Here is a 25,485-nt window from a genome sequence, read left to right as displayed (position 1 = left end):
TATCAAGAAGGGATGTGAAATGTGTTCTGAGCACCACATCTCCCCTTCTGGTTTTGGGGTAAGGGGAGCATTTCAAAAACTCTCTTTACTCACTTTTCCCCAGTGGAGATGAAATAATTTTCCATATAAATAATAACTGGTAAACTTGGGAAGAACAGCTGGATCAAATTCTGCTCCTCTTTTATATTGCCTTGAGCTGCCTTCATGGCTAAGAGAGGGAACCAACCTCAAATTTGTGTGGCTGGTTCATACCTCAAAAGATACTCTTGCTACAGGAGTTTGAACTGACGTTGAATTTAATAATTACACAGGAAGTAGAAACACTTTGGGGAAGAAGATCTCTCACGCCTAATGAATTTCATGATAGGAATCAGTGGTAATGAACGTAGCGAAATAAAACCAAAATGTTCACAAGATTTTGTGGAGGCCAAGGTACAGAGCTCACAAGTGACTGGAGCTGCCACCATCTAAATTCCCAAACCATTGCTAGAAGGTAGGAAGAACTCACATGACTGTCTCTGGGAATGAAGTCAACATGGAGACAGATTCGCTTTATCTCTAATACTTGGCAAAAGCAGAGTGCCAAAATTAAGCTCTGTGGGAGCAATTCTGCTAACAGTGTTTAAGTTCATGGATTGTAACCGTGGGACAACTGACACCTACTATAGTGTTAACATCCTGGTGAGGAAAAAAACTTCTCAGAGACCATTGAGTTTCTGGTACCATCTTTGCCAATACTAATTGAGGTGATACAAAAGGCATGCTAAGTGTTGGGGCTTTGTTTCTGCTCAAGTTTTGAATAATTTGAGAAAATGAAAGAGATGAAGAATGAAAATGCTGATGGGGACTAAATTGGAGAGACAAATCCGTTCTGGAAGCCAGGTGGACTTATGACTATTCAATTTTCAGAATTAGGCAGACCTACCTACTGGGTCACGCCAACGGTGGACCCAGCAGGCTCCCTGTTCCCTCCCCTGCAGGAGCAGCAGAGAAGCGAATGCAAAAGTATGTTCCTTGTGGGCAGCTTCCTCAAAGGAACAGTGAGCTAGGATGAGCATGCTCAGTTATTCTTCTTCTCCAATGTCAAAATAAAGAAGCCAGAGAAAAACTCCCTTCCGCATGGGAACCAAGAGTGGGAAAATGGTGTTTCTATTTAGTAAAGCCCCAAATAGTCCAATTTTCCTATTTCCCATTTCAGATCAATCTGTAAAGCATTTTACTGTAACTGATGTGGGAGAGCTCAGTTGTTACGCTGGCTTTCTGTACAGTTTTAACTCTTGTGTTATACAGCATGGCAATTGAGAAGAGCGTCGGCCCTTTACAAGTTTGCACCAGACTGTCATAAGTCAAGGTCTTGCTTTTCCATGGCTGACCCTGAACAACATTGTGCATCATTTTCTATTGTTAACATTTCCGTGTAAACCATTCCAGACTGTCATGTCAGAAAAGGTGAAAAATACCTTCTCCTATTCTTCGGTTGGGCAACCACAATTTAAAAAATCGCCTTCAAACCCAGGCGTAGGAAGGAAGGAAGCAAGCAAGCACGTCACTTTTGCCTTTGGTCACTAGGAGGGGGATTTCCAAACCATTTTGCTCCCTTTTTTACTCATCTGTATTTCCAGGTTTTTCCATATATATGTTAAGTATATCTAAATCCCTCCTTCAACAATCATACATTATTCTACCTTCTCAGCCCCCACAAAGTCTCTTCCACAGCAAGTAGATTTATCCTATTTTTCAACTGTTTATACTATGCTTTCATTAGTGAGTTAGATAATAAAATAAGCTATAACTTTTTTTAATTTTTTATTGTTATGTTAATCACCATACATTACATCATTAGTTTTTAATGTAGTGTTCCATGATTCATTGTTTGCATATAACACCCAGTGCTCCATGCAGAACATGCCCTCTTTAATACCTATCACCAGGCTAACCCATCCCCCCACCCCCCTCCCCTCTAGAACCCTCAGTTTGTTTTTCAGAGTCCATAGTCTCTCATGGTTCGTCTCCCCCTACGATTTCCCCCCTTCATTCTTCCCCTCCTGTTATCTTCAAGACTGTTGAATCACAGATCTGTACCTCTAAAACAAATAATACAATATATGTCAAAAAAAAAAAAAAGAAGAAGAAAGCTATAACTTTTTGAAAAAGTACAAGTGATGGGTGGACTTACAGTCAGTGGAGTGTGTCTGCAGTGCTATAAGACAGTGAGTCTTGTTCCTCTCCAATGGAGTGATGGGTCAGTGACAGGCATGACCATTAGCTGATGTCCCATCTGGACACCACAACTATCACACACGACACCTGCCATAGTATTTGCTAAGCTGATTTGCCAATGTTGAGAGGTTAACCAATTTGATTGCTTAAATTTTATTCCTAAGTTAGTTCTTTTCAGGTATGTCACATCACTGGGGCTTGGGGAAGATTAACAGCACGAAAGTTTGAATTTCAGAAAGTGTGCCAAGTTTTTTGGAGTTGTAAAAGGCTTTGGAACAATTTCTTTTTTTAAGACTTTTTTTTTCTTTTGGCAAAACATCAACTCTAAGTAAATGTTTATTTTTAATTTTAACCTGAAACTAAGTTTGAGAATTCCAGTCCACATGGATTTTGTTTTTCCAAAACTCATCAAAAAGGCTTACAGAAAACCGCCTCTGATTAAAAAAAAAAAAAAAAATGATGATGAAATTGCTACTTCAAACTCCAAGGAAGTCTGGAGCGCTTTATTTCTTGCAATTCCATTCACTGACAAATCTCCCATTGGTTGAAATCCAATTTAAATAGATGCAGAAATGTCTACACTTTCCAAACCAAAATAGAAAGAAAGGAAGGGAGGGAGGAAAGAAGGATGGTGGAGAGAAATGGAGAAAGAGAGAGGGAGGAAGGCAGGCAGGCAGGCAGGGTGGGTGGGTGGGCGCTGCAGAAGCCACTCTGACCCTCTGAACAGCCTCCACAACAAACTATTAGAGGAGGGGTAGGGCGCGACCCTGAGCTGCAGTTCTCTGACAAACACCTAGATGAAATCTCTCGATTAGAGGACTCTCAGCAAGGGCACACTCAGGATACCCCCACCAACCACTTCTGGGCTTCCCTCCTCATCTGCCCACATTCTCCCGTGAACACCCTTCTGCCCTGCTTTATCCTGGAAGAAAATGAGCTCTGTAGACGAGACAAATACAAAGCATGACTTCCAGGCTTCAGCAGCCTCTCTGCTGGTCACCAGGCCTTTATTTCTCTTTCTGAAGTGACCCCAGTGCCTTCTACAGTTCCCTCCTGCCAGGCCTGAAGGTCAGACTGAAGAGAGAAGGACACAGTTTTCAGTGAGAACTTGGGCTCCTGTCGCTCCGCCAGGCTGCCTTCCTAGGAAGTGGGAGGAGGGGGCAGGCCATGCCCCTCTCCTGGAGGAGTCAGCCCCCAGAGATGCAAACAGCCCAGACTCTAGCCCCCCGAGAGCTCTGAGCTCAAGGCCTAGCTCTTGATTTTATTAACAATACAGCCCAAACTGCAGTCAGAATTTTCTTTTTTTTTTCCTTAAATCTTTTTTTTATATATTTTATTTATTTATTTGACAGAGAAATAGCACAAGCAGGGGGAGCAGCAGGGAGGGGGAGAAGCAGACTCTCTGCTGAGCAGGGAGCCTGTCACGGGGCTCGATCCCAGGACCCTGGGATCATGACCTGAGCCAAAGGCAGCCACTTAACCAACTGAGCCACCCAGGTGCCCCTGCAGTCAGAATTTTCTTTCCAAGAAACGGTTCTGACCAGGTGCTTGCCCTGCTTAGAACCCGTCCGTGGCTCACTCTTGCTTTCAGCCTGAAGGCCAAACTTTGCATTCGGGTTGGTAGGCTCTGTGGATTCTGGGCCCCAACTTCCCCCTTGACTCCTCCCCACACCACTCTCCGGTTCACACTCCAAACTCCAGTCCTCTGGCTTCTCTATCAGTATCCTGAGCTCTTTTGCTTGATTCTAGAGCGGAGAACAACACACTTTCCCTGTAAAGGGCCAGATGGTCAGTATTTTTTCAGGCTTCATAGACCAAATGGTTTTTGTCTCAACTACTCACCTCTGCCATCATACTGCCAAATCAGCCACAGACATACATAGATGAATGTGTGTGGCTGTGCACCAGTAAAACTAGCATATGGGAGGCTGGGGACATTTCATGGCGATGTAGGCTCCACCCAGAGGCCTGAGCTTGTTAACCACTGCTCTACAACCTTCACTCATGCTCTTCGTTCCTTCTGCCTGGGGCACTTTCCACCTGCCCTGCATATGAGCAACCCAATTTTAGGTGGGTTTTTATTTTTCCTGCCTAAGCCCAGGTGCCACTTCTTCCAGGAATCTTCCCTTATTCCTGGTTCTGGGTCATGGGCCTCCACCCCGTGAGTTTCCAAAGCCCTTTCCCCACCCCTGGCTCACCATTCCATATTACAATTGCTTGTTTACAGTGATATCTATAGCCCTCCCTAGACTGTAAGTTGCACAGGGCAGGGATCAAGTTTGCCTTGTTTATTTAATCCCCAGTACCTGCACCGAGTTTGTATTCGATAACCTTGTTATGATCATCACAGTAAGATAAATGGGCCATTTTGTGCAAGCTTAAGAACATAGCAACTCATCAGAAATATCAAACCAAGAGACTCACAAGGGCAAAATTTTCCCCAATCAGGCTTGCCTCAGGGTCTGCATGCAAGTGGGTTTAGTTGGTAAGCAGGTGCAATAGCCTGAGCCAAAGTCACTGGTCGTCAGCCTTTGTGTACACTGGAATCCCCTGGGAGGACTTTAAAACTCGCTGATGCTGACAGCCTACCTGCAGAGATTCTTCTTTAATTGTTCTGCCTGTGCAGACTGGAAGGAGAGTCTTTACTCTTTCCCCAGGAATATTGTTCCCCAGGGCGGCCACAACAAATGACCACAGATTAGGTAGCTTAGAGCAATAGAAATTTATTTTCTCTGAGTTCTGGAGGCTGAACGTCTGAAATTAAATTGCTGCCGCAGGCTCTAGGGGACAATCCTTCCTTGCCTCTTTCAACCTCTGCTGGCTGTCAACATTCCTTGGCACCTTGGCTTGTGGTCACATCACGCTGATCTCTGCCTTCGTCCCCATGTCACTTTCTCCTCTGTATGTCTGTTCTCCTCTATGTGACTATAATAAGTATACCCCTCATTGGATTTAGGGCCCAGTTGGATAATCGAGCATGATCTGATCTCAAGACTTCAACTTAATTACATCTGCCAAGATCCTTTTTCCAAATAAGGTACATTTGCAGGGTCCAGGAATTAGGACATGGGCCTATCTTTTTGGGAGCCAACATTCAACTGAAAACACCAGGTAATTCTGATTTACAGCTACTCCCTAATTACTATGCACACATTTGTAGGCAGGCTCCATTCTCCTATGGAAGGTCATGAGGTTGGGGATAGATGCACATATCTGTGCCCAGGCTCATGTGGGAAATGACCACTTCTTTTGCCGGGTGAGAATCATCATTTCAGAGCATTCCCTACCTGAGAAAAGGAGCGAAGCGCCAAGGACGGATGGTGAGGAAATGCCAGGCAGGTGGGGCAGGGGGATGCAGAGCATGGGTTTGACAAGCAACTTCTATGTTTTTCACTGCTTTCTCTCTTGAAATTCTCTTTCTACAGGGGGATCTGTAATAACCAGACTTTTCTTCCCCTTTTTTTTTTCTTTCCCCTTTCTGGGTTGAAACATTCAGAGTCAGAGGGAATATCTATCGTCCTATCATCTCCTATTGTTTCAAAGACAACCGTGCCCTGCCTTTGGGTCAGACTTTTAGACAAAACTGCGGAAATGTTTTTGGTGCATCTCTTTGGATAACTGAGATATTCATAATTATGAAAAAGAAAAGTCTGCTCTTCTTTCAGACGAGTTGAGGATAGAAAGTCAGAGGTAGACCTATATCTCGGTGAAAACAGAACTGCCTCACACTGAGTCTGAATCCTTTCAAAGCTAAAAAAGGGGGAAAGAAATGTGTAATTCTCATGGAATGAGGGCTCCTTCCTGCTTCTTCTGTTTGCTGTTGAGTTTTCAAAAGTCATTTTGCTCTAGCTCTTATCAGAAATAATTTCAAAAATCTAACAGCGATGATTCTCCTATGGAAGGTCACGAGGTTGGGGATAGAATGCTTGGTTAATTTTTGATTTTTCCTCTCCGCCATCTTTGGGTAACCAAACGTTATGAGAACTTCTAGTAATTGCAGTACAAAGAGTCCTTGCAAGGCAGTCCTTCAGCAACCTCCTTGAAGCGAAATGTCTTGTCCTTATATATAATAACATAATGTGATTTTGAAAGAGGCAGCGTGATTGTGGATTTTGTTTGGGCTGGGAAAAAATAGACACTGCATTTTTTTTTTTTTAATGGAGGAATGTAAGGCAGTTAGATGCTGTTTGGATAAGAAGTAGTAGAGAGAGTATACTCATTAATGCATTCTGCCGTCTGGCATGTCAGCTAATACTGACTGCTGGCACCAACTTGCCTCTTCTATTTTGTTAGAAGAAAAAAGGGAAAAAAAAGAAAACACCCATTCTGCCCGTTTTCACTTTATTGTCTTGTTCTTATTCTAATCCCCAAATAGAAAAAGCAAAGTCTTTCTGCTGATTCAAGACATTCTGCAATTTGGAGAAAATCCCATTTTTCCCCCTCCCCTTTTTGATGGGATGATGAGCGATCCCAGTAACTTTTCAGGTGTTCTTACTGAAACAAGAATTGCCAAAGAAATGCGAAAAATGCTAGCACTTATCGGAAATGCAAATGTAGCATTTGTTCAGCTTAATGTGAATAGCCTTGCCCAGGCAACAACAGAAGAGAGGGTTAGAATGCAGTCATGGTTCCAAAAAGTCACCCCTTCTTCCAACTAATATGACATTCTTTCAAAAAGAAAAGAAAGGCAAGAATGAGAAAGAAAAGGGGAAATATACATGTGGTTTGCTTCAGTTACCAACACAAAAATGCCAATTTGGTACGGGTTTTATTTTAACTAAAATAATCTGTTATTGTGCAAGTATTGTCAGAACAAAGTAGCAATAAAGGAGTTTTATGTCTGTGCTGCCTTCATTATGGCTGGGTTTTAAGAGCAGTGGACCACAGGTCAAACAATGTTCAGAGTGACGGTGGGTGTTATTCTCCACTGAGGACTGCCGTGAAATAGCTGTGTTTATTGCCCATCATTTTTCAATGATTTTATGCTATCATTTGGGAGATGAATAAAATAACTCTGTAGCAGGCATGCATGTAAATAAATTAAGCATTAAGAACCAGCCAGTTGTAATCATCTTTCTTTGAGAATGTACTAAATAGTTGCAATCAGTGAAATGGACAAGAAATTGCATTAAATTGCAGTCCCAGTTATACAGCAAGCCGGCTTAAACAAGTCCCGAGGTGCCAGGGGAGGTCCAAAGGGGGGGAAGAATGCAGTTGTCTCCTGGGTGTGTTTTAGGCTACAAAACCACGCTGGGCAAAAAACATATGGGTCACTTAACCTTCCTGAGTGAAAGTATCTATTATTGATGAACAAACAACAATGAATGAACTCTTTAGCAATATATTCCCATTTCCCTCATTTGAGCATTCAAGTCTCCTAAGCCTGAGAACCTTGGCAAATATAAAACCAATTGTCTCCTTGTATCATAATGCCTTTTTCTACAATGACCACTTTAGTCATTCAGAGGATCCTTTTAAAAATTAAAATTGATTGGGAGTAAGAGGAGAGAGTTTAATGAAGAGATGTGGATTCCCCCCCTTCTTTTAGGAGGAAAATGGGAACTGTGGATAGAGAAATATTTTCTTCTTTTTCACTGAATTAAAGGTTGGACTTCAGTGGTGTAGATTTTCCAGCATCTTTTCCAAAGTAAAAGAAGAAAAATGTGTGCTCTCCTAACTTTTCTTGATTTTTCAGTTGAATAGGGATAAATTTGGCCTCCTTGGATATGTGCTGTAGTCAGGAGACATGTTCAGCTTATCATCTTGATTTCTGATGCATGTGAGCCAGTCTATTTGGGGAAGAATCTCAATGAATGGAAAAAAGTATAGGCTTCAATCATCACCTACTTTGGTTCAAGTCCTGGTTCTGCCACTTACAAGCTGTTTGTCTTTAGATTAAATCTCTTTACCTCTCTGAGCCTTTTTTTTCTCATAGGAAAAGAAGACCTATTATGCTCACATCCTGTTAGCCTCCTGGCACAACCTCTAGCACAGTATTTGCACAATTAATGGAGGCTGAAGCTGTTAGTCTTAAAATTCAGAAAACTGCCAGTCAAAATGCTGTTCTTGGTACAGGGCAGCTGACCTACAGCTAATGATTTTTCGAGTTCCTACTATGTGCCAGGTACTCTGATAGATGCTTTCATGTATGTTATTTCAATTACAACACTCAAGGTCTTTTGCACAGTTCCTGTTTGACAGCGGGACAAAATGAAGTTCAGGGAACGGCTCACCTGCTCAGAAACTACTTAACAACTACCTGCTAGGGCTGGCGTTTGGATCCCAGTCTTCTAATTCCATGCTAGGGCTCCTCTCTCTCCAGTGTTCCCTCAGCCACATATGCCAGCAAAATTCCGAGGTCTGAACTTGAGATTTGAAAAATGAAGTTTATCTAGGGCTATGTAACTATGATTTACTTGGTAACTTATTCTATCAGTGAAAATTCTTTTTTTTTTTTTTAAAGATTTTATTTATTTATTTGACAGAGAGAGAGAGAGAGAGAGAGAGAGCACGAGAGCAGGAACACAAGTAGGGGGAGTGGAAGAGGGAGAAGCAGGCTTCCTGCCGAGCAGGGAGCCCGATATGGGACTCGATCCCAGGACCCTGGGATCATGACCTGAGCTGAAGGCAGACGCTTAACGACTGAGCCACCCAGGCACCCCAGTGAAAATTCTTTAGACCTAGATAAGAGAAACCCAAGTCCTACTGGAATATGCAAAAGGAACTTATTGGCTCAAATAATGGAAAAGTTCAGGAGAAACTCTCTTGACCATTGACTCCATGGTGGCAGATTCTCCTGCTTTTCAGTTGCTGGCAAGATGCCAGCTAATAGCCTCACCGCGGAAATAAGGATCCTCTCCTTTTAACAGAAAAAGTTTCCAATATTAAATCTTTTAAGGGAATTTGGGTCACATGCCCACCCCCAAACCCACCACTCTTCCAGGACAGCTGCCCAGAACTGTCATAGGCACACTCCTGGGTTTAGGAGCAGAGTTCAACAGTGTACATAGGTGTTGGGGGGAGTGGGGGGGATCCTCCCAAGGAAAATGTCTAGAATTTGTGTGAGGGAACCAAGTTATAGTTGCCCTTCTGGAAAGAAACTGAGAATCAAGTCTCTCGTCTACAAGCCAGGTGACCTTGAGCCAACTGAGTGTCTATTAAGAATTAAGGCTCTGGTGCCAGACAGACTGGATGAATTCCTTCTCTATCATGCTTTAGCCATGAGACTTTGAGGGGAAACATTAGCCCTCTATAACTCAGTTCCTTCCTCTATAGGTTGGCTCAATTCATAGAATTTTTGAAGACTAAGTAGATTAAACTATATATATGTATATATATATATATATATATATATATATATACACACACATACACACACACACACACATATATATAAGAAAAAATATACATTCTATGCTCGGCATACAGTAAGTCCTCATTAAATATTAGAGGCAGGCTGACATTTTTAAATCATTATGCCTAAATTTCCTGGAATTTAACGTAGAACTCTGTCTTCCTTGGCTAACACACAGAATGAAAGTGAGAACATGCATATGACATCACAATGGAAGACGAGAAGGCGTTCTACAGCCATTCCCTGAAGATGACATTGTGATTGCACTTGCAGGAGCCAGACTCCCTTCCCTCATGGCACCTCCTTCAAGTAAAATTTGTCCAACCATACCTTTGAAATGATATTGCTGGAATCATACCATACTGGCCATTTTCCAGTGGGCCTTTCCCTGGTGCACAACTTCACTGGTGAGTGAAAAAGTGGGGGCCACGGCAAGTGTTGGGTAGATCACATCTTTCCTCTGCTCCAACTTTGCTCTCTTAGTTGGAAGAAAATGCAAGATCCTCACCATGGCCTAAAGAGTCTATATAATCTGCTCTTCTAATTTCTTTCTCTCCTCTCGCTTTGCCTCACATCCTCTTCTTCTCTCATTGGCTTTGTCCACACTGGCCTCCTTGCTCTTTCGGAAATGTGAACATGCTAGGTCTATTGCAGCTCAGGGCCTCTGCATAGAATTTCAACTATTCCTGACCCACTTTGTCACTTCAGTCAAGTATCTGAGCAAATGTCACCTTGCACGAGAAGCCTTTCCAATCCACCTGACATAAAATACACCTTTCCTGACACTCGAATCCGCCTTATCCTTCCATAGCTTTGTTAGAAATGCTCATCTTCACTTGCTATTTTATATATTCAGTCAGTCATTCATTCATTTATAACGTGTCCCCTAACTCAAATAAAAGTTCCTTAAGGAAGGATTGTTGTTGTTCATGGCTTCCTCCACAATGCCTCAAAGAGTCTGACCATGGTACTAGAGATTCAATAAATATTTTCAGAATGAATAAATAAATAAGGGATGTAAAAGTCCCCGCTGCAAAGCTTAAGAACATAATCAGTATTCAGTAAATGTTGGTTTAAAAATATATTTTCAGTTAACCCCTCAATGAGATTTAGTTGGTAGTTATTAGAAGTTACTGGAGACCCTACCCAGCAATTGCACTCCTAGGTATTTACCCAACGGATTTGAAAATTATGTCCATACAAAAACCTGCAAGTGAATATTTATAGCAACTTTATTCATAATCATCAAAAACTGGAAGCAACCAGTATGGCTTTCAATAAACAGATGGTGTTACAGCCATATGATGGAATATTATCCAGCAATAAAAAAAAGAGCTATCAATCTACAAAAAGACATGGATGAATCTTAAATGCATATTGCTATGTGAAAGAAGGCAGTTTAAGAAAGCTACACTGGGTGATTCTAATTATATGGCATTCTGGAAAAGGCAAAAATCTAGTAATAGCAAAAAAAAAATCAGTGACTGCAAGAGATTCAAGGGAAAGCGAAGGGAGGGTTGACTAGGTAAAGCACAGATAATTCTGTTTTTAGGATGCAAAACAATTCTGTATGATATGTCATTGTGGATACATGATATTGTGCATTTATCAAAATCCATCGCATTTTACAGCAGAAAGAGTGAATTGTAATTTTTGTCAATTATTTAAAAACCATTTAGAAGGCCTGGCAATCAGAGGATAGAAAGCAGAATGTCACAAAACTACCCAACTGTAATGTAAATGTTCGAAAACGACCTCACTGGGGGGGGGGGGGGCTGAAATAACTCTAGAGTGAGTGTCGGGAAGCACTGTGTTCTAGCTGATAAAGTCCTATTCCATCAAGGTATGAGTTAACAATTCTGATATTGCTGTACCTGTGGCTTGGAATCGAACCATCAAGTAAAGGGATGGTGGATGGTGAAAGCCAAGTTTATCACTGCTGGAGTGGAAGTCTACAGATACACAAAGGGAGGAGGCTGGGATGACGGATGTTGCCGTGACTTAGAATCAGAGATACCAGTATGAACTCATGTTGAGCTTAACATGGATACAAGCGGTTACATATAAAAATATGTACAGACATGTATGTATCTGTCGATTGAGACACACATACCTGTCCTTGCTGTTTCAGCTGAGAGGGTCTAGAGGCAATTATACCCCAGTAACAGCACATTTAGCAGCTCCATCTTGGTTTCAAATACCGTTCTCCAAGAAAAGGAACAAATGCTCCTTGAAGAAATGGCTGAAATAAATGATGTAATGTATGGTGATTAATATAACATAAAAAAAAAAAGAAATGGCTGAAATGGCTGATTCTAGGGAGAGGACAAGATGAGCCTGGAGTGCCTTATAATGCCAGAAGATAGGTGCTTCAAAAAAACACAACAAAACAAAACAAACAAAAACAAAAACAAAAATCCTCACAAGGATGAGGGTATAGCAAAGGGACTCAGGAGCCAACTGAAAAAAACTCCCAGTGGCCAAAACTGGAACAATTTAAGCAACAAAATAAACAGTGTAGTATTGGATTATAACCTTAAACACAAAATAAATATGCATCAGCTATACTGATGTAAATAACGAACTGAATAAACAAATAAACAAGGGAGAATAAGCAAATTTCCCATGCAGAAGAATTCCAAGTCATGTTAGACCTTTTCCTCTCAAGAATGTGGAGCATAAGTCCCAGATCCTTAAGTGTAGCTGCACACCGTAGAGAAACCTGGCAAATAAAACCTCAACCAGGTGGTCAACAGTCAACAGCCTCAGTGATAAGTCATGTTAATAATATGTACCTTTGGCACAGGGGATGCAAATAGTGCTTCTCCTCTGTGGTCTTCCCTCTCAAATCTATAACCCCAGTCTAATCGTGAGAAAAACTTCACACCAATCCCAGTACAGGGATAGGCTACAAAATACCTAGCCAGTACTGTGCAAATTGTCAAGGTCATCAAAAGCAAGCATAGTCTAAGAAACTGTTACAAGCCAAAAAGAGCCAAAGGAGATTTGAAGATTAAATGTAATGTGGCACCCTGGATGGGATCCCGGAACAGAAAAAGGACATGAGGTCAAAACTAAGGAAATCTGAAACAAGTATAGGGTCTAGTTAATAATAATATCGTTAACAATAATTAAAAACAATAATATCAATATTGGTTCGTGGATTATAACAAATACTAATATAAGGTGTTAATAATAGGGAGAATGGATTTAGGGCATGTGAGAACTCTGTACTATATTTGCAATTTCTCTGTCAATCTAAAAGTGTTCTAAAAAATGAAGTTTACGTATATAAGAAAGAGTTACTGAAGACAGTCCCCGGGTAAAGAGCACATAGATTAAGGACATAGTGAATAGGAAAAATGGCCGAAGGGATACAGGTAGTCAGGGTGCCCATCTTTGACATGAACTAGTTAATGGTTTTATCTACCCCCATGCCTGCAACCCAGATGCATCAGAAGTCTGCATTTACCCGGACCTTGTTACGAGGCGGGGACACAGTGGTGAACAAGGAAAGGGCGTGTATACTGTCCTCAGGGAGCCAGATGAGTAGGGAACATGAACATGGCTAAAACAATCATACAAGTCAACATAAAATTCCCACGGTAGTTAGTGTTAAAGAGGGGAAGCACACAGGACCACTAAAACACAAGAAGGGGCATCGGAGCCCATCAGAGAAGCTAAGAAATGTGTCCCCGACCCAGTATTAAAATCACAAAGGCCCTTTGAGAGGGTGGGAAATACTGGAGCCATTCACCTTACAAAATCTTTTTGAGGTTTCTCCGCTTCATTTTGTCTGTTGCAGTCAATCTGAACAGACCGACTGTTGTGCCAACAATTGCCATTTTGTTCAGTTTTGGATAACTGTTATTTTGTTGTAGACAACTCCTTGTTTGAAGTGGGAAACTTGGTGAGGAAGAATTAAAAAGATTTTAAGACTACCTGACAGGATCGCTTCATAACAACAAACGGAGCCGTGCAAAAGGTTTGAAGTGTACGACATTACTTCCTCGGGTTTCCTGGGGATTTTTTTGTTGTTTTTTTGTTTTTCTACTTGGGCACCTCCCCTTCCTAAAGATCCCCCCCATAGATAAGAAATAACTGCTTGTTTTTTGAGGCATAAAGGAAGGAATATCCGAAGTCCACTTTCCTCATATTTGGTATGAATATGACTAATGCCTATCCTAATCCTTGAAGCATTCTTAAAAAGAGCCAGCATGTGAATAAAAAAAAGGCTTTAGCCTTCTTCCTTTGCTCATTATGTAAATTCTATTGTTCAGCTTCCCTTTTTCCCTCCGGTTTCAATGCTCCCCTCCCCTTTATTTTTCTGAATGAGTTTTCTTCTCCTTTGTCTTTTTCCGGGGTAGATGTTATTATGCCCATTCTTTTAGGGTGGAGAGGTATATATTAAGACTATTAATATGTTTACCTCTTTACCTATTTAGAATATGGTGAAAGACAAGGACAATGAGTCAGGGCTGCCTTCTGAATAACATGGAGCTCACAGTAATGGCAAAGTCTTCTCCGAGCATTAAGTGGTAATCTGGCAGCATTGTGAGAGTAAGTAGAGTATTCAGCATTCTAATCTTTTATCTGTAACAACAGCCCAAGGAAATTAATTATAACTTGAGAAATCAACGTGAGCATGTAACACACAGGCACCATTTTCCTCCAGGCAGGATGAAACGGTGTTAGCAGAGAAATAGAATCATCCTCAGACTCACTACTAACCTTTGCCCTCATTTTCATTCCTGGTTTTATGCAGGAGTAACTAAGCAGGTTAATGTCACAGAACTGGCTGTGATTATTTTTAGTTTAAACAACAGTGTCTGCCCAAGATAAATGCATGTGCGAGATAGATTTCACCCCTGAGAAGAGTTCATCTTTCCTTTTGCGTGCCATTTTCCCTTTCCTGCCCCTCAAATGGGTTCTGAACATATAGATTACGTTATCACATTAAATGAGGATGGGTAAACTTCAAAGGGTTCAGATTAAGATGTACCTGGACTTTTAGATTCAAACTTGAAAGCGAGCTCACATTAACTGATCTACGAAGCCATAATGGAGACGCCTAATGTCGTTGTCAAATTCCTTTGAGTAGTTTTAAAATGAGACAAACCGAATTCGGAACTTCAGGGCGTTTGAGGTATCCTCTAAACTAACGCCGCAAAGAAAGGGAAAAGAACAATTTAAAATCTTTCTAAAATCATGTACTATAAAAGTACATTTATATCAATGTATCCACAGCCAAACTCGTATCTAGTTGTGTCTGTTTCATCGTTAAATAAGAAAAATATGTGTAAACCCCATCTTTGGGCACCTGGAAACATTGATATATATAAATGATTGTTATTGTTATTTATTGGTTTATTGGTTTATTCCTTCATTTATTAATTCAACAAACACGTCTTGGGCTTTTGCTATATCCAGGCACTATGCAATCAGGTGAGTTCATGAGGATCACTTTAGCTGCCAGGCTCTGAGCTAAAGTAAACATGTGTCACTTCTGGGCCAAAGGTTGTGATTGCCGGTGCAAGACTCTCCAGAGCCGCCCTCCCCTGCTGGGGTGACTGAGAGAGCCTCCTGTCTCCTGTGGCTGAGTTACAACATTGAAGAGACTGTCAGCCTGGGTGCCTGAGTAAGGCCCTCACTAACCCATGGTAGACATGCAGGATGAGTGAAAACACTTTGTTGTGTTAACCATGGGATTTTGAGATTGAGATTGAGTTATTATTGTAGCATAACCTAGTCCATCTTGACTGAGAGATAGCAGCTGAACTCGTACTCATCGTTATGAAATACTATTTATCATTCACACTTTAGAGGTGAGGAAACAGAGGCTCAGGAGGTCAAATAACTTACTCAGGTTCATACAGTTTATAAGAAGCAAAGAAACACCTTGAACCAAAGCCTCATGTCCACAAATATTCTAAGTACCATAATTAGGGGCTACACATAGGAATGAAGATCTTTTACAATATCGGGAAGATGTTTACTGATTGATCCATGTAGTTCAAACTTGTTTAGTACTCAGAAAACAGATACATGCTTATAACAGTGCAACCCAACATGTGTTCTACAAAATTCTGGATCTTCATGATATTAATAAGACTTGTTCTGTGGTCAAATAATTTTGTGAAACACTCTATACAATTTAACTTCACCTGTCTTCCAGCTGCTTCCACCATCTTTATGGCGACGGCTGCCACTACCTGGCCTAGCAGCGTTACCAGTTCTCTTGCCAAGTACTGGGCTCCAGCAAGGCCTCTATCACTCCTGCTTTTGTGGAGCAAAGACACAGTTGATAGATGTGTCAGCAGGACACACAGGTGCCTGCTGAGATGATTTGCTGCTGCATGATAACCTCGCCACGGGTGAGCCAGAAGCCCTTGCAAGGTGCAGAGCTGCAGGTAGGACAATACAATTGGCCATACACTTAGTATGGAGGAGAGGTGCCTGGGGAATCGATACACAAGGACTTCTGGGCAGTACAAATGGGCTTCTTGGTTGGCCAATGAACTGGAAGAAGCAAGACTGAAGGATTAGTAACAAGAAGGTCTGAGATAGAGCTACATAAAAGGTCCTATGGAAATGGGGACAAATGAGTCAGCTTTGATAGCTTTGGAGATCAAAGGAGAACATCTTTTCATAAGATCAGGAAACTATGGTAAGACTCCCCTTGATACCCATTGCCCTCCAATTGCCCACCACTAGAGCTCTTACTGTATTTCCCTATTCCTTTCTGACCTTAATACAGAAAGAATCTACTCTAATTTGAAAAGCCAGTTTATGATGTTTCATAAAGTTAATGCATCGCCTGCCAAAATGGCATTGCTATTTTAGTAAAGGCCTTCAGAAGTCTAATGTAAATAAATGGGTATTGGGGTGATTTCCACTGGAGCAGCAAAATAGTCAAGAAAAAATATCCCAAGCAAGAGAGGCTTTAGGTGCTTCTTGTATGAGATTCATCAACTTTGACTAAGGAAGATCAATTCTTTGGTGGTATCAGCATCTCCCATGAATATACTCATTCTCTTCAATGTATAAGGTCCGGTGTAGGAATTTACTGAGGAGATTTAAGATAGCACAAGTCCATGCAAGAGGATGGCAGGGCTATAATGTTTGGTGGGAGAAGGAAGGGGAAGGATAGAGGTGCTATTACTAGCATTTCCTGAATCATTATCCCACAATTTTTCTGGGAAGTAAGCATTCCCAAAAATATGATGGTGATTCTGTAGATAAAATGGTGAAGTCCCCTCAGATGACCTGGACTTGAATCTTGGCTGTGTTATTTAGATTTAATTCTTTCCCCAGAGTTAATATATCAAGTCTGTTCTCTCATCTGCAAATTGGATGTGATAAATAACACCCACTCTGCAGATATCAAGATATCATGAATTTTAATAAGATTATGGTACTTCCATTCTTTGTATAATCTTGGGCAAGTAACTTAAATTGTCTGGGTCCCATTTTCTCTGGGTCAATTCTTTGTTAGAGGTTTAGTTTAGATAATCACCAAGAACATTCCAGCTCTGGTATTATAGATCTTTGCATATGAAAGCATTAATTGGGAAGTGTTAGAGAAATATAAATTTCATTACCCTTATGATTTATATTTGTGTCAGTATTACTATTTTGAATGCAGTAGTCCTTGGGAACAAGTTTTCTCTAAGAAAAGGAAAAGCATGGTCCCTGATACCCTCCACATGGGACTATTGTCAGTGGCAAAGATTTGTCTTTGAAGAAACATTGAGCCCTTTGCTCCTTCTGCTCGAAATTGATGCCCTCCTGCTCTAACCACCAGAAGGGAGACATCATCTGTTTCATGTTCTGATTGACACACAGGAGTTTCTAGCAGCAGTTTTGAAATTAATGAACCCACAGCCTCCAGAAGTCAGAAGCACCAGAATCATCAATTTCTCAAAGATTTCAAGGAGGAGGAAGGAAGGCTCTGCCCTCTTAGCTCCTCTCCTCTACTGTCCTTGGAGGATGGATGCAGTCCCACAAAGGAAACCTGCTTTCCAAAGGGTCAGAAAAAGGCTCTTGGAAGTCACTGCACGTTATCCTTCCTTTACGATGATGATAAACCTCTTATTAAGGCTCAGCTGTGTGCTCAGCACTGAGATCTGTTCTTTATCCTTATTTTCATATTTCATCCTCACAACAGCTCCATGAGGTAGATGTGACTCTTACGCAAGGAACACTGAGACCTAGGAAAGGTAAATACCTGCGCAGTCAGTGCAATGGGAATTTTAACCTATGTCTGTTTGAGCCCAAAGTTGGAATTCAAAGCAAGGAATTCTCATATTTCTTGGTTTCAGGATGGCTTTACATTTTTGAAATTTATTAAGGACCCCCAAAAGCTTTTGTTTGTGTGTGTCCTATCTATCAATATTTGTTGCATTAGAAATTCACACGGTGAAAAATTTAAAACACAAGAATGCACTAGCAAACACTCCCTTAGCCTTTAGGTCAATGATGTCCTCACATTATTTATTTGGCCTGTGGAAAACTCCACTGTACATTCAAAAGAGAATGAGACTAAAAGAGAGAAATAACATCTTCGTATAATGTGAAAATAATTTTGACCTTGTGGACCCCCTGAAAGAATTATAAGGACCAGTAGAGGTCCCAAAACAGTACTCAGGAAACTGTATCAACTTTCACCTTCTCCACTCTAGGCCAACATGACTTGCATATCCGACGTAATGCTCAGACTGACAGAAATAACTTCTACAAATCAGACAGAGCTCTCCGATTCTCAAACACTTTTGTCTCCATAGTGAGGAATTCAACCCCTCTGTCCCTTTTGAATATGCGACTTCCTGTTCGAAGAGAAAACATAAAAACTAATTATGAAAGTTCTATACAAAGGAAAGGTAGTTATGGTTATTCCTGATTTCTGGGTAACTCTTTCTTGCTCCCTTGTTACTTAGAGTCCTGAAACCCAAATGTTACCTGATAAGTTTTCGTCATCACATCTCATTCAAAGAGGTGCTGTTGGAAGCAGTTCATTTTCTGCAAGAAATATTTTTCCAGTGCTTACTCTGTGCCAGGCACTGAGCCAGGCCCAAGGTTTATAGCAAGGAATGTAACCCAGTCCTCGTGCTCAAGAAACATAGTCTGATGAGGAAGGATAGACATATCTAAAGGTAATCTATAAAAACAATGTGATAAGCTAAGAATACGGAGCACGAAGCAGAAACACCTTATTTGTCTTCCGGAGATCACAGAAGATTAAGAAATACAGTAGTAATTTTACTGCTGTATTTTAGAGGGCCCATTTTTAAATTTAACTCCATTATCCCAACTTGATGTCACTTTCAACATTGACTTCTGGTTTTCTCCCCTCTATTTAAATGTTGAAGATTTTCTTTTTTTATATTCAGACACATCACTTTGCATTTTCAAAGTCAAGTTTCATTGTTATTCCTTCTCTGGGTCCTTTTGTATCATTTTTTTCTGATATCCCTGGTATTCATAATCTCTCCCAAATGAGTACCATCTGTGAATTTCATCAGTGTGCTGTCTGTTCCCTATTCTGGCTTGTGAATGAAGATATTAAATAAGGGCAGATATTGTAGGGCAGCCACTTCCTGCAGCAGCCCCCTCCCCCACCAGGAGTCCTCTCAACATTTATAACACCTTCTCACTGGTATTCATTACATTATGTAGCTATGAATCCCAAGTGAGAAGGATACTATTCAAGGGAATGTAAAGTTTTCTGAGTAAAATTTGAGGTAAGACGTGGCATACTTTCTGCTAAATTCTGAATTCTGGAAAGCAGTTACCTAACTTCCTCCCCTCCCTACCTCTGGCCCAAAATGACTCCAGTATTTTCTGACAAAGTAGTCTCCACATGCAGATGGAACTGGAAACAGTTTATGTCAATGTGCGGGATGATAAAATGGAAATAGGTGTCACATTTTCATGTGAGGTGAGACGCCATGATGTCGAATGTGCAAGGGAATGATCAAAAATCAGTTAAAGGATTCCTAACCCAGTACACCAAGCTGGGTATCAAGGGTTGGATTATGGGAGATTAGAAAGGGATTTTTAGCAGCAGTTGGTATACTAGAAGTCCCATCCATTCATTAAGGTATAAGAGGGAAATTTCCCCATTTACCTCAAGCCAACAGAGAGGGAATTTAAAATGATTCAGAGAGTTTGATAACTATGCTCTGAAGCTTGGGGGATATTACATATTGAGATCTTTCACCCATAGCAACATCTAAAGGCAAGAAGGTATAATTGTGGTAGGCAATCTACTCTCCTAAAATTAATCTGCACAAAAAATATGGGACCATCTATGGGATATGAACAAAAGAAACCCACTCGGGCTCATTGCTGTCTTGTCTAAAACTAGTAAGTAGAAATTTTGCAGAAAGAAGCTAAAGGGACCACTCAATTTCTACTGATGATAAATGAGATGTAAGCATTCAGCCAGAATTGCAATGAATTCATCTAAGTCATTGGAACTACTGGGTGGGAATGGTGTAACTCAGAATAACTAATGTGTATCAGTTAACTTTTGCTGCATAAGAAAAGACCCCAAAATTTAGTGGCTTAAAACAACCATTTACTTAACTCATGATTCTTTTGGTTACCAATTTAGGTGGAGGCTCAGCTAAGCAGTCTCCCTAATCTAGGCTGATTCACTCAAGTGTCTGTGGCTAGATATGGGTCAGTTGGGGGCTTACTGATCTAATATAGCCTCCACTGAGACAGCTAATCTCTGCTCCACATGGTCTTTCATCTTCTAGAGGGCTGTTTTAGTGGCATCAAAGCAGGTTTCCAAAAGAGAGTGATAGAGTGCAGGACTTCTTAAGGCCTAGGTTTGTAACTGGAATATCTTTAATTCTTTCATATTCATTTGGTCGTGGCAAGTCACAAGGTCAACCCAGATTCAATGGGTAGAGAAATAGCCTCCAGGTCTTGACCAGAGGAGTGAAGTCCTTTCTTTCATCATCTTGTGTGTAACACGAACATGAACCTGAAGTGCAACAGTCATCTAGTGACCAGGAGGTTATAAGCGTGCTGAGAAAGGCCTCATCCTAAGGGTGGCAGAGAGGGAAGATGGAGGAAAATAAAGGATCCTTAATGACATAGCTACCAACATGCCTTTTCCTGCCTACTGCTGTGATTTTATTGCATTTTAAGACAAATAAGCCCCTTTCCTGTTTAGGATACTGTTTATTGATGTTTCTGTTACTTTCAGGCAAACACATTCCTGACTGATACAATAACAAATTTTTATATAAGAGGAGCTAAACCGAGCTGCACAACTAAAGAGGGATCAAATTAAGAGAAGAGTCATAAAAAATGGATTAAGAGTTATGTGAGAAAATATCAAAGCAACGAGAATTTCCCCGATCAGAGACAAAAATACAGAACTTGGAGAGAGTTTAGCAAAATTGCATGAATGGTTAAAATGTAAAAGATTATGAATAAGCCAGTCTTTTTTTATAGCAGGAACAAAACAGAAACCAAGATCACTCTAAGATAGTTAGATCTGTGAATTCATCTTTGAGAGCAATGTAAACACTAGAATTCTGTTTAAGCATGGCTCTGGATCTCCTTTTCTAGACATCTTTGAGAATGGAAAATGTTTTTATCTAGGATTAGATATGTTTTTATCCCAAAGGAAAATAAATTAGGTAACCCCATTTTGGTGTTTTCAGCCCTATATTTCTTCAACAAATTCTTTGTTATACATATAAGAAATGGATAAATGTATAAAGCAAATCTGATTCCTCCCAATAACATATCCAAAAGGATATGCCCTAGAACGCTGTCTTGGTAATTTATGCTTCTATTTTTTTCTATTCTGAGTCAGAACCTTGACCTCCTGACTCTCCATGTCTCACATTCAGTTTTGTTCAATAAAAAAAAAAATTTCTTTTTCTCCCAGAGATTCCTGGTGTTTCGATACCCCTCATTCATAATAGAAAAGTGATTATTTTACAACAAATAGTCGTGGAGCTTATAATTGTCATTTTAAGTCTCATTTAAACTTTGTCATGCAGTACATCCATCAGTTGCTTGGATCTATCATCAACATTTTTTTCATTTGCTCCAATTTCCATGTATCACCTGAAGAGCCACCATACTTTTAGAGTTGAAACTTTTAGCACAGGACATGCAGTTTTAGTACTGCAAATAGTGTATTCATAATATAAGTGATTGTTTCAGTCCTTAGGGTACTTTCTTCTTGTGTAACTTGCAGCATACCCAGAAATAAGCCTCAGTAAGATAGAATTCTATGTGGGGCCCATTTATCCTGGCTTATCCCAATGTGGCCATAAAAACCAGGACTGTAATAGTTCTGTTGTGTGCATAGAGATCAGTTACCTGCCTGAAAGGTTTACAAAGACAACAGCAAAATTTGAGAATACCTGAAATCTATACTATAAGGTAAAAAATAATGCATGTCTTGAAACATTCTTATATTCAAAATTGATGAATAAGATACTTTGGGTTCTGACAGCAAAATAGAATTTATCCTTGATAAGGAACCAGAAGATCTATGGGAATGTTTCAATAACCTTTTGGATTTTTCTTGCAATCTGTTTTATGCCATTCCTAGCCGTTGATATCTTCAGAGAAATGTCTATAGCTTGCTGTAGGACCCTAATTATTAAGCATGACTTATCTCTAGTCTTTAACAATGTCTTTTCTCATAGGATGGTCTCCAAATACTAAGTCATTATCAATTAATTTTTATGGAGGGTTTGGCTTCCTGTATTTCTTAAGCACTCAAGAAAATGCTGGCCAGTGCCAGAGGTGGATTTACTATAAAGCAAATGAAATGAAACTTCAGAACCCTTCAATTGCAAGCCCCTTCCAGGGGTCTTGGAGAGGCCCTGTAAATGTCTAAAATTTGCATGAATAAGATAATGTAACCACAATTGCTAAGGCCACTCCAATCTCCACTTTGTTATGCTTCCCTTCAAAACAGGTAGTGTCAATGTGGCTGCAGGTATTTGGAGATCCAACCAAGGGGAAATTGAGTTGTTTATATATTAATTTGTGTTTAGTGGGTTATATTTATGTGGCTCACAGTCTCTGCCATAAATAATTAAAATATTGCTGGCCTTCCTGAAGATGAAATGGCTTCCAGGCACCCTCCTGCCCTTCAGGACTCTAATTCACTGAGCTTCACCACACCAGGGTGCAAGGCTGGAGGGCATGTCACAATCACACAGGAAGCATGTGGGACCCGGAGGAGAAACATGGTTTGAAACAGGTGCAGTCAGAAGTTGGTCTGTGAAAAATCTTTCAGTCAGTAAACATGTAAAATTGAAAATGGAGTTCCTTCTCACTGGTGTCTGGGCAGAACCAAAATTCTCTCCTGTAAGGAAGATATTCATAATATGGTATATGCAATTACAAATGTACCAAACAGTCACTTTTTTGCAGGTAATAGTGAGAAATAGAATTTATCAGAATTCCTGTGTTTGTGGGGCCCAAAACTAGATCAGTATTACAAATAGTACGTACATCTGTAATGCTTACCTGTAAATGAAACTTGACAAAATTGCTCAAATTTGTGAAACGTTACCAATAATTGGTGTTAAAGGTAAAAGAAATTATTCTAAATTATTGATAATAAAAATATTAATAATGCTAGAAGACTAATTATTTTCTATTTTCTCTCAGAAGGATTACATGTCAAAATTATTGTCATATGAAGAAGCCAGCAGAGAATATGCAACCAAAAGTAATGTAGAGATATGTCAGGCAGCTAATTAATAAAAAGCATTATTATTTTTGCAATTTTTGTGGTGTTTGGCACCTGTCAAAAACTTATCATTTGTTGCAATTTCTATTCTTGTTCTATTTTTTTAAAGATTTTATTTATTTATTTGAGAGAGCAAGAGCCAGAGAGCACAAGCAGGGTGAAGGGCAGAGGGAGAAGCAGACGCCCTGCTGAGCAGGGAGCCCAATGTGGGGCTCGATCCTGGGACTCCAGGGTCATGACCTGAACCAAAGGCAGATGCCCAACCGACTGAACCACCCAGATGACCCTCTATTCTTGTTCTAAATAAATATTTATTCTAATAACTAAGTTGTCATTTATATTTTTGTGTTCTTTTTCTTAAAGTGGGCTCCCTAAATTGTAAAAGTTTCAGGTTTCCCAAAATTTAAATTCACGTCTGACAGAAGTATCTCTCTCTCTCTTTCTTTGTATGTATGCCTCTCTTTCACACACACACACACACACACACACACACACACACACACACACACACACAGTTTAGTGGACTTGACCTGTGTTTATGTTCTTTATGATACTGCTTTTTATTTGTTTGTTAAATCAGAATTCTTGATGTTGCAGTGGAGAAAGATATCTTAAAACTCTTTCTTTCTTGGGGAGTATTCACTTATCGGGGTAGGGAAAGGTCTGAGTTGATACTTTCCCATTGGGCTACTCCATGAGCTTTCTTTTCTATCAAGTGGTCAGGATGCTTAACCACATCACATGCATGCTCATGTTAGTGACCTTCACAGCAATCCCTTCTTGCATGTTGACAGCTTCATCTTTTTCTTCTCCCCCCTCCTTTTTTTCCTCTTCCTCCCCCCACTTCCTCCTCTTCCTTTGATAAGCCCTATACATTTAGATTTCATTTTGCCCAAAAGAAAGAAATAAGGAAAATAAATGCACAAAGAAGAGTACTTTCAGCCAATAAAAGACAAACCTGCATTCCAGGTAGGGTTGCTCTTTTGTGATATCAGAGGATGGCACAGGGCAAATAGCAGATATGGAGCCCCTGATTTAGACTAGGAGAATGCTGATACCAAATTGCCTGTAGTTGGTTAAGGTTAGAGGGAAGTTCTTGTACGAGGGAGGCATTCAGATAAACATGTTTCCAAAAGGCCTAAGAACAGAGCCAGGGAAGTTTGGAGACCTATCTGAAGTCTGAATAAGAGATTGGAAGTCAATCAAGCTCTATTACAAAGCTGTCATCATCAAGACAGTGTGGTACTGGCACAAAAACAGATACATAGATCAGTGGAACAGAATAGAGAGCCCAGAAATGGACCCTTAACTCTAGGGTCAACTCATCTTTGACAAAGCAGGAAAGAATGTCCAATGGAAAAAAGACAGTCTCTTCAACAAATGGTGTTGGGAAAATTGGACAGCCACATGCAGAAGAATGAAACTGGACCATTTCCTTACACCACACACAAAAATAGACTCAAAATGGATGAAAGACCTAAATGTGAGGCAGGAGTCCATCAAAATCCTAAAGGAGAACACAAGCAGCAACCTCTTCGACCTCAGCCGCAGCAACTTCTTCCTAGAAACATCGCCAAAGGCAAGGGAAGCAAGGGCAAAAATGAACTATTGGGACTTCATCAAGACAAAAAGCTTTTGCACAGCAAAGGAAACTCAACAAAACCAAAAGACAACTGACGGAATGGGAGAAGATATTTGCAAATGACATATCAGATAAAGGGCTAGTATCCAAAATCTATAAAGAGCTTATCAAACTCAACACCCAAAGAACAAATGATCCAATCAAGAAATGGGCAGAAGACATGAACAGACATTTCTGCAAAGAAGACACCCCAGTGGCCAACAGACACATGAAAAAGTGCTCAACATCACTCGCATCAGAGAAATCCAAATCAAAACCTCAATGAGATACCACCTCACACCAGTCAGAATCGCTAAAAGCCTGGTGATGGGTATTAAAGAGGACAGGTATTGAATGGAGCACTGGGTGTTATACACAAACAATGAATCATGGAACACTACATCAAAAGCTAATGATGTAATGTATGGTGATTAACATAACATAAAAAAAGAATGGCTAAAATTAACAAGTCAGGAAATGACAGATGTTGGAGAGGATGCGGAGAAAGGGGAACCCTCTTACACTGTTGGTGGGAATGCAAGCTGGTGC

The 25,485-nt window shown here is 40.4% G+C and overlaps 1 long non-coding RNA gene across 5 annotated transcripts; it reads left to right on the top strand.

The window, feature by feature from the left end:
* Positions 1–9,813: 9,813 nt before the first annotated feature.
* On the top strand, positions 9,814–20,736 carry LOC112832075 (uncharacterized). Of its 5 annotated transcripts, XR_012380792.1 has the most exons (6): positions 9,814–9,981; positions 13,456–13,559; positions 14,020–14,134; positions 15,750–16,241; positions 18,511–18,726; positions 19,800–19,932. It is a non-coding gene; the product is annotated as an uncharacterized lncRNA (long non-coding RNA). The 5 variants fall into 5 exon arrangements; XR_012380795.1 differs by lacking the exons at positions 18,511–18,726; positions 19,800–19,932 and adding an exon at positions 20,462–20,736 and having other exon boundaries at positions 15,750–15,984; XR_003210303.2 differs by lacking the exons at positions 18,511–18,726; positions 19,800–19,932 and adding an exon at positions 20,462–20,736.
* Positions 20,737–25,485: the final 4,749 nt, after the last annotated feature.

Source organism: Callorhinus ursinus, unplaced genomic scaffold (assembly GCF_003265705.2).
Source record: "Callorhinus ursinus isolate GAN/ISIS: 27379988/994484 unplaced genomic scaffold, GSC_fseal_2.0 scaffold14, whole genome shotgun sequence".
Lineage (NCBI taxonomy): Eukaryota > Metazoa > Chordata > Mammalia > Carnivora > Otariidae > Callorhinus > Callorhinus ursinus.
The sequence above is the reverse complement of the archived record's forward strand: the minus strand, read 5'-3'. Positions and strand labels throughout refer to the sequence as shown.